Source organism: Triticum aestivum, chromosome 4B (assembly GCF_018294505.1).
Source record: "Triticum aestivum cultivar Chinese Spring chromosome 4B, IWGSC CS RefSeq v2.1, whole genome shotgun sequence".
In the NCBI taxonomy this organism is placed as follows: domain Eukaryota; kingdom Viridiplantae; phylum Streptophyta; class Magnoliopsida; order Poales; family Poaceae; genus Triticum; species Triticum aestivum.
Genome location: NC_057804.1, coordinates 97314465 through 97322273, shown reverse-complemented (window position 1 = coordinate 97322273; position 7809 = coordinate 97314465). Strand labels below are relative to the sequence as shown.

At 46.1% G+C, this 7809-nt stretch overlaps 1 long non-coding RNA gene across 8 annotated transcripts; it reads left to right on the top strand.

Moving 5' to 3' along the window:
• Nucleotides 1–220: 220 nt before the first annotated feature.
• LOC123091246 (uncharacterized) lies at nucleotides 221–3695 on the top strand. 8 transcript variants are annotated; one of them, XR_006442983.1, is made up of 6 exons: nucleotides 221–479; nucleotides 621–865; nucleotides 1117–1287; nucleotides 1392–2333; nucleotides 3050–3282; nucleotides 3370–3695. It is a non-coding gene; the product is annotated as an uncharacterized lncRNA (long non-coding RNA). The 8 variants fall into 8 exon arrangements; XR_006442985.1 differs by having other exon boundaries at nucleotides 1125–2333; XR_006442982.1 differs by having other exon boundaries at nucleotides 1117–2333.
• The last annotated feature ends 4114 nt before the right edge of the window (nucleotides 3696–7809 follow it).

Genomic DNA, 7809 nt, shown 5'->3' with positions numbered 1-7809 from the left:
GAAGTTGAGGGAGAACTCCGACAGCACGACGGCGTGGTGGTGGTGGAGCTCGTGGTTCTCCAGTCACTACAAGGATACCCCCTATAAAGCAACATATATACTACAACGTTTTGACTACATGTTGCAAAATTCAGGTTAGATACGGATATAAAGTATTGTAGCATATGCGTTGTTGCTGCAGCAAGTAAAGCCCAATGCGTTAACACAATGTTTTGTCTAGCCCAGCCCAAGTTGGCTTTCACGATTAATCTAGGTCGTTCCCTTTCCCCCAACCTCCCCTATTCCTCTCAAGCCCTCCCATGCCGGCCGCCGCCACTCCTTTGCACGGCTGTGACCTACCTGCATCCCAGCACGCCGCCCCTCACGACTCCCCTCTGACCCTTCGACCCGGCGCGCCGTTCCTCGTCACCACCCTCGCGCCCTGCATCCGGGCGCGCTGCCCCTCGTCACCGATCCCCTACGACCAACGGCGGATTAAGGTACGACCATGAACAAGCACACACAACCGCATCCCTCATTCCACATCTGTAAACCCTCGGGGTACCAATGCATCATCCACATCTGTAGACTCGTTCGTCCTTCTCTGGTGCTCCTCCTCCTAATTGCTCTCCACTATTCAGGTGTCAACCATATAAAACAATCGAAGCTGGTGCCTTCTCTCCATTACTTTAATCTCATTGCTCCAACGACACGCAAGCCATATTGGCTAAGGAGGACGTCCTTCCAATCTCACTTCCCATGCCCAACCAAACTGCAATCTAGTGCAGTGGGGAAGGTGTACATCAAAGGAAGTTTGTAGCTGAATGGGAAACCACTATTGTTGGTGAAGTTGCCGAGAATAGGAATTATTGCAGACTGGTCGCAGGTATGCAAGGAGCAAGAAGAGAGTAGCTTTTTTCTTTTGAGGATTTTTATGTTGTGTTGTGCTACTGAAATCTGAGACGTACATCCTAGAGTTTTGTTTTAGGAGATACTGATGATGTGCTTTATTTAGTTTCAGACCTCTACTTGGTATATAATGAGAAAGTACATCCTAGAGTTCGTAATGTGGGATGCTGATGATGCGCGTTCTTTAGTTTCAAACATCTGAATATACATATTACCTGGATGGCTAAGATTTGTAGGTGCTATACAAGCAACTAGGCGATTCAATTCACCTAAGGTGCGGACGTAGTTCTGCACCGCGAACTCAAGCACCACTTCTAGTTTTGTTGGAAAGTGGATAAGTCCTTTTGGAGCATTACACGATTTGTTCAGTCACTTCTCTATGTTCCTTACATGCCAAAGGTACGGGTTTGCTTACTTGGATCTGTTCCTTCAATTTTTTGCTCACCCACTGATCCACATCTTAAAAGCACAAACTACTATGTTCAAATGGAATTTCTGGATAGTGTTGTTGAAGACCTGGAGGTATATGCATCAGGAGGTCAAGGTGGCACCGTAGCAGTATTTAATTAAAAATACACGTGAGATCAAAAAATGATGCTAAGTTCCTCTTTCCTCATATTTTTTTTCTGCTTGGTTTGTTTTAATGTCGTTCTTTTGTTAAATAGATGTACCAAATAATTAAGAACATATTTGTTGCTTATTTTTAAAAGTTCATGCATATGGTGTATGGAGCTAGAACTTGCTTATGAAGAGCTGTTATGCAACTAAGATCTAATTTTTGTAATTCGTTGACTAAATCCATGATACTAAATTGTATGTTGTCATATATATGTTATACGTACACATGTAGTTACTAGGCATGCATTGTGAGCAGATAAGTTCAGGGGCTGTTTGGATCATTGCCATGGGACGCCAGGCCAAAATATTGGTCGTTGACCCAACCCAGGTGCTCATTTGGATGGAGGCCAATTAATTGGTACGCCCACACCTCCGTAGCAACCACAATTCAATTTCCAACCAACTTTTTGGCAAGGCGTGGGTTGGCAAATCCTATGCCAATTTTTTGGCAAGTCCTCGATTGGCATGGCCGGTGCTAGCCTAAACCAAACAGCCCCTCAGTCTCTATTAATCTTGTTAAGTACAAAATATGGCCTTGCATACATGTATCTCCATTCTCATATATTGGAATATATACTAAAGGAAAGACTCATGCTGTATGCTTCTGATTCATGTTAAAAGCGTGTAACCTCTTTACCGCTACGCTTCCTTTTCACATAATAGGAAAAGGTCTATACCAAACAAAGGAAGCTCACTGAACACATCATTACAAATTACCTGGCGAAAGGCCAGGCGATGAAGAGGATCAAGTTGTGAGCCCCCAACATAGACGTATAGTGGCTGAATGTGCTTCTCATCAATGCTTTGGCTGCATCCTGTGTCTCCAGGTGTGTAGTTATTGGATTCATACAGTTCTATTTTATACACGTACGTACTGGACTGTAGATTTTATTTCTAGGACAATTTCTTATTACTAGCATTATATAGTGTACATATGCATGGTTGTCTGCCTTACATTATGTAGTGTAAAAATGATATAGACCAGAAGGAAAAACCAGCCACTTCTTTTCTGTTATCTAAAAGGAAAACCAGTCATCTCCTTTGTGTTATCTGTAGAGCATTTCAATGGATTTGTTGTATATCAGCAAAACAAAATAAATGCTTCCTTTTATGTGTTCATCCCATATACAGGAGCCAAAACACCTCTTCTACAGAAACATAGATATATGGTCACATCTAAATATTCCTTGGAGTATTTTATTTGGAGTTTCCAGTTTTATCGTCCCATAGTGTCAATTTTTTTCTTCTTCTGAATCCATGACATAGAATGACCAGTTGCGAGATTTTCAAAATGTATTACACGTTCTATTACATTACCACAAAAAGTTATTTGATTTTTTTAAATAATGTTATGTTTCCAATATGTTGGTGTTTGATCGATGTACAAATAGAATTTTGATGTGTAGTTTCAGCAGCCTTGCTTAGGAGTATTCTCCTTTCATTTTCCATATGGAGGGACTATAATAGCATTTATGAAGCTCTTGTAATTCCTTTACGAGTTCTTTCATTTTGATCCCATGATGACTTTGAGTTTTTCTAACAGGCAGGAACTAAAGTACTCTTGAAGAGCCTGAAAATCAAAATGGAAACGTAGCTCTTCCTACAGTTGTAAGTTGAGATCCTAAATTTAAACTTGATGGTGCTTAACTTTCAAATGAATTCTGGGCAGTGCATCCCGATATGGATCTTTCGAAAACTTAAGATTTGGTGCGAAGTTGCAAAAATTGCTACTCTTTGGTAATGCAGAAAAAAAAGATTGCATGGCCTCCAACCTTTGTATGTGACTAACATCCTTCATCTATCACTACATTAATCATGTCAATGCATTGTGTATTAACAGTTCATTTTGGTTTTTGTTCGTAGATTCAAAAGACAAATGGATGATTATATGGGTGTGTGGCAAGTATACTGATGGTGGTGGTGGTGGTGGTGGTGGTGATGATGATGATGTCCCTGTTCATGATGATGATGATGTTGGATGCTTTCAGTTTTAATTTAGTTGTAGGGATGATGTTCCTCGGTTAAGTTTTAGTTAAGTTGCAGGGATGTTGATGGACGCTTTTGGTTTGAGTTTTGTAGTCACGAAAATATTTAGAGTATGCATCACATTTGGATGATGTTCCTCGTGTAATATCCACTACTGTAATCCAACAATTTTATCTAATATATGATTCTTCCTTGTGTGAGTATATTCTCTTGCTTTTTGTTCATTTGAAATATATAATTATCACCATTATGTGTAGCATTCATTTAATATCTGGCAATATATATAAATTAATATTATTCATTCTATATGTACCAAGACTAGAAGTGTTGCAAATTCTCTGTTGCCAAGCAATGGGATTTTGATTATGTACATTAAGCACAACATATAATAGTGTTGCACAAATCAGTTTTATGCGTTGAATTCTTGCAACGGTCTCTTTTATCAACGGTAGTATAAGCGTTGTAATATGCGCTAGCAACACTGGATAAGGCTACGCATCCCAAACCATTGGTAAATGCACTAACAACGCATATATGGACTTTTAGATACGGAAACAAGCGTTGCTATCGGGGGGTTCGTGTTGTAGTGAGTAGGGCTTCGCCAAGCACTACTGAGGAGGAGGTGTTGGAGGAGGGAGAGGGCTGCGCCAGGGGAAGGGTGCAGCTTCCCTCTCTCTCCCTCACTATATATAGGGGGAAGGGGGTTGGAGGAGGCACCCTAGGGTTCCCTAGGGGATGGATGGCGGCCGCAGGGGAAACCCTAGATGGGTTTGGGCGCCCCCACCCCTAGGAAACTTTCCCCCCAAGCTGGGAGGGGCGGCTGCCCTAGGGGAGGCCCCCCACCTCGCCAGGTTACATGAGAGGGGTTGGGAGGGGCGCACAGCCCCTTAGTGGGCTGGTGTGCCCCCTCCCCTTGTCCCATAAGGCCCCCAAACGCTTGCCGGGGCCTCCGAAATACCTTTTGGTCATGCTGGTCGTCACCCGGTACTCCCAGAACAATTCCGGACTCCAATACCCTTCGTCCAATATACCGATCTTCACCTCCGGACCATTCCGGAGTTCCTCGTCACGTCCGGGATCTCATCTGGGACTTCGAACAACCTTCGGTAACCACTTACTATTTCCCATAACAACTCTAGCGTCATCGAACCTTAAGTTTGTAGACCCTACGGGTTCGGGAACCATGCAGACATGACCGAGATATCTCTTCGGCCAATAACCAATAGCGGGATCTGGATACCCATATTGGCTCCCACATGTTCCACGATGATCTCATCGGATGAACCACGATGTCGAGGATTCAGTCAATCACGTATACAATTCCCTTTGTCTATCGGTATGTTACTTGCTCGAGATTCGATTGTCGGTATCCCAATACCTTGTTCAATCTCGTTACCGGCAAGTCACTTTACTCATTCCGTAATGCATGATCTCATGACTAACTACTTAGTCACATTGAGCTCATTGAGGGAGTCCTGGATAAGGGGGTATCCGGACAGCCGGAATGTATACTTTGGCCGGACTGTTGGACTATGAAGATACAAGATTGAAGACTTCGTCCTGTATCCGGATGGGACTCTCCCTTGCATGGAAGGCAAGCTTGGAGATTCGGATGATAGATCTCCTTCTCTGTAACCGACTATGTGTAACCCTAGCCCCCTCCGGTGTCTATATAAACCGGAGGGTTTAGTCCGTAGGACAAAACAACAATCATACCATAGGCTAGCTTCTAGGGTTTAGCCTCTACGATCTCGTGGTAGATCAACTCTTCTAATACTCATATCATCAAGATCAATCAAGTAGGAAGTAGGGTAGTACCTCCATCGAGAGGGCCCGAACCTGGGTAAACATCGGGTCCCCAGTCTCCTGTTACCATTAGCCTTAGACGCAAAGTTCGGGAGGCCCTACCCGAGATCCGCCGGTTTTGACACCGTCATTGGTGCTTTCATTGAGAGTTCCTCTGTGTCGTCCCTATAAGGCTCGATGGCTTCTCCAACCTTCAACAACGCCGTCCAAGGTGAGACTTTTCTCCCAGACAGATCTTCATGTTCGGCGGCTTCGCATGCGGGCCAACTTGCTTGGCCATCTAGAGCAGATCGACAGCTACACCCCTGGCCATCGGGTCAGGTTCGGGAACCTAAACTACATTGACGACATCCGTGGAGACTTGATCTACGACGGATTCGAGCCCACGTCAGGAGCGCCGAACGACTGCCACACAAATGACTTAGATCTGCCGTTGGACAGTATTCGGGATATCGCGCCTGCCATGGCTCCGGACTTTGATCTAGAGCAGATCGTGCCATCCGAGGATGGGTGGATGGACCCCGCCATGGGGGCCGCACACCTATCGGCGTTGGAGCCGAACACAGACTCTGCTTTTAAGGAAATCTGTGTCTCCGGACCCCCGAACTTGTCTTCGGTCGTAGGTTCCGGACCGCATGCATCCATGCCCATCGAATCTGATTGGGCTCCAATCATGGAATTCACCGCCGCGGATATCTTCCAGCACTCCCCCTTTGGCGATGTGGTAAATTCATTAAATTCTCTCTCTCTGACAGAAGACTCTTGGCCGAGCTATGTCCGGCCTAAGTAGGGCACGGATGATGAAGAAAATCGCCTCCCACCCACCACCCACTTCATAGCCACTGTCGATGACCTAATAGACATGCTTGATTTCGACTCTGACGACATCAGCGGTATGGATGTCGACGCAGGGGACGTTCTGGAACCACCGCCCATGGGGCGCTAGACCGCCACTTCATCATATGACATCTACATGGTGGACACGCCCAAGGATGACAACGGTGACAAAAAGAACACAACGGAGGATAAACCCCCCAGACAAAAACAAAAACGACGGCGCAGGCGCCGCTCTAAGTCCATTCACAGCAAAAATAGCGACAATAGCGCAAGGAAAAATGACACTCCGGTTGACTCCGAAGGCAACAATTTGAACCCAGCAATGGAGCAAGAAGAGCCAGGCCACGCCTAACAAACGCCCAATCACAGAGATCCCGAGGGCCGAACTCATCAAACTGCCCATGGTGGGGAGGACAGTCCGGTTGACGATGCATTTATCATCCCGGAAAAACGCTTGGAACAAGATAACCTTCGCAGAAGGCTTATGGCCACGGCGAGGAGCCTAAAGAAGAAGAAGCAAAGGCTTAAGGCCGCGCAGGACACGCTCAACCGAAAATGGAATAAGGTGCTAGACACTGAAGAAAAATGTGGCGATGCTCGCCACACAAAGAGCTACCCAAAGCGCAAGCTGCTGCCCGAATTTGACGACGAGGCCGCAACGCCCATTTCGCCAAAGAACAATACGGCCACTCGGACGGACCAACCACCTCATGGCTTCGATAGATCAGCCACTGATACCGCACACGATTTACGTGAGCTCCTGGACAAAAAGGCCGGTGCGGCCAGGTCCATCTACGGGTCCAAAGGACATGCTCCGACACGGGATTATGGTCACCACAATGATCATACTGATCGAATACCAGTTCAGAATCAACACCGGGTGCAACAACAGCCGACATCATGTCGCGACACGGCCAGATACAGAGGGGTTGTGCACCCTCTGTGCTTCACCGATGAGGTGTTGGATCATGAATTTCCACAGGGATTCAAACCCGTGAACATAGAGGCATACGATGGAACGACAGACCCTGGGGTCTGGATTGAGGATTTTATCCTTCACATACACATGGCTCGTGGGGATGACCTCCACGCCATTAAATACCTTCCCCTCAAGTTGAAAGGGCCAGCTCGGCACTGGTTGAAAAGCCTCCCCGAAAATTCAATTGGAAGTTGGGAGGAACTTGAGGACGCTTTCAGGGTCAATTTCCAAGGGACCTATGTCCGACCACCGGATGCAGACGATTTAAGTCACATAATACAATAGCCCGGAGAGTCATCCCGCAAGCTTTGGAATAGATTCCTCGCTAAGAAGAATCAAATCGTTGACTGTCCGGATGCCGAAGCCCTAGCGGCCTTTAAATACAGTATCCGAGACGAGTGGCTTGCCAGGCACCTCGTCCAAGAAAATCCAAGGATGATGCCGGCTTTAACAAGCCTTATGACCCGCCTTTGTGCGGGCGAGGACAGCTGATTGGCCCATAGAGGCACCAGCGATCCAGGAACATCCGAAATTCGAGATAGCAATGGGAAGCCATGACGCAACAAGAATAAGCATCGGAGCAATGAAGATAGTCCGGACAACACGGCGGTTAACGCCGGATTTAGGGGCTCGTGACCCGGTCAAAGAAAGAAGCCATTTAAAGGCAGCAAAGAAGGACCGTCCGGCCTAAATAA